The 1,447-nt window shown below is 39.3% G+C and overlaps 1 pseudogene; it reads left to right on the forward strand.

The window, feature by feature from the left end:
* The first annotated feature begins 732 nt into the window (after positions 1–732).
* On the forward strand, positions 733–1,148 carry LOC116084232 (annotated as a pseudogene).
* Positions 1,149–1,447: the final 299 nt, after the last annotated feature.

A 1,447-nucleotide genomic window follows, 5' to 3' on the forward strand; every position in this document is an offset into this window, starting at 1 on the left:
ATCACTCTCATTCACCAGCCTCTCTATTCTCCCCCGTATCCCTTTCAACCCCTTCTCCTCCCCACGAGTCCCTCTCTCATACCTATACCCTTTGATTCGGCTTTATGACCAAATGACGACTATATACTGCAGCATGGGTGGGGGAGGGACTCGAGAGTCCCTATTCCTTACTGCCAGAAGCTGGAGACAGAGGAAACACTGTCCTCAGTTGTACATCTACTTTCGACAATTTAAATACTTAGCTGAAAGAAAATATTTTATGATGTGGGAGGCAGGGTGTAAGAAAGGTGCTATCACTTTGAAAGCCTCTGTCTTTCTGTTCGCTCACCCTCAAATGAGCCTGACATCGTGCTTCTGAAGCTCTGTCAAACATTGTGGCACATACAAGAAATACTCTCACAATCTCCCAGTTTTAAATTTCCAATAATGGGAATCACAATCACCTTGCTCCAGGAGCTTCAGAAAGCCGGGCTAATACCTGGTCTAGTTTGAAATCAGAATCTAGATTTGCTCCTCTTCCAGCCCAGCCTCTGGATACACCTGCATTCCTTTCTGTCAGCCTTAAAGTTGTCACAGTGATTCTAGTTTCCTCCTGCAAGACATTAGGAAAAGCTGAGGGCTCAGACATATGATGCAGATATGATACATCACAAAGAAAAAAGCCAAACCAATTCGTAAAGAGATGTCAAAGGAAATTTTCCTAAAAATTAAAAAAAAAAAATAATAATTTCTATGCTTTTACAAGACTGGCCAACAAAGAAAGGCAGCATTTGCTCCAAGTCTGTAAAGAAGGCGGCCTCAGTCATCATCAGGAGCACTACACGTGCTAGGGCAATGACTTCCACATCTACAAGTGTGTGTGCATGAAGAGATTGCCATTATCCCTAGCAAGACACTTGTCAACAAGATAGCGGGCAAAGTCACGAATCTGATGAAGCAGATTCAGAGAGGTCCTGTGTGAGGTATCCTTATCAAATTGCAGAAAGAAGAGAGAGAGAGGAGAGATATCCATAGATCAGGAGATCATTGAGGTAGGTCCTGACACCAAGGAAATGCTGAGACTTCTGGACTTTAGCAGTCTCTCTAACCTGCAGGTCACTCAGCCTATTGTTGGGATGAATTTCAAAGCACCACATGGAGCTGTTTAATGTTATGCCACATTTTCAATAAACCTGAAAACAAGAAAGTAATTTCCAAATTTATAGCAGACAATTAAATTGAAATAATTATACTTCAGTGTTATTACTTTATATTTTAGAAAATACATGCAAACTAAAGTTATAGATTTATAGATTTATATTTTCATGAGAATGCTTTCTTTTTCATACATTGAGCCTAGAGATTTTATAAGGTACATAAAATATACTAGTATGGCTGCTACTATTTACTTGTATCTATAATGAAAATAGTATAGTTTATTCTGACACACATTTACAATATTACATAT

Source organism: Mastomys coucha, unplaced genomic scaffold (genome assembly GCF_008632895.1).
Source record: "Mastomys coucha isolate ucsf_1 unplaced genomic scaffold, UCSF_Mcou_1 pScaffold9, whole genome shotgun sequence".
NCBI classification, from domain to species: domain Eukaryota; kingdom Metazoa; phylum Chordata; class Mammalia; order Rodentia; family Muridae; genus Mastomys; species Mastomys coucha.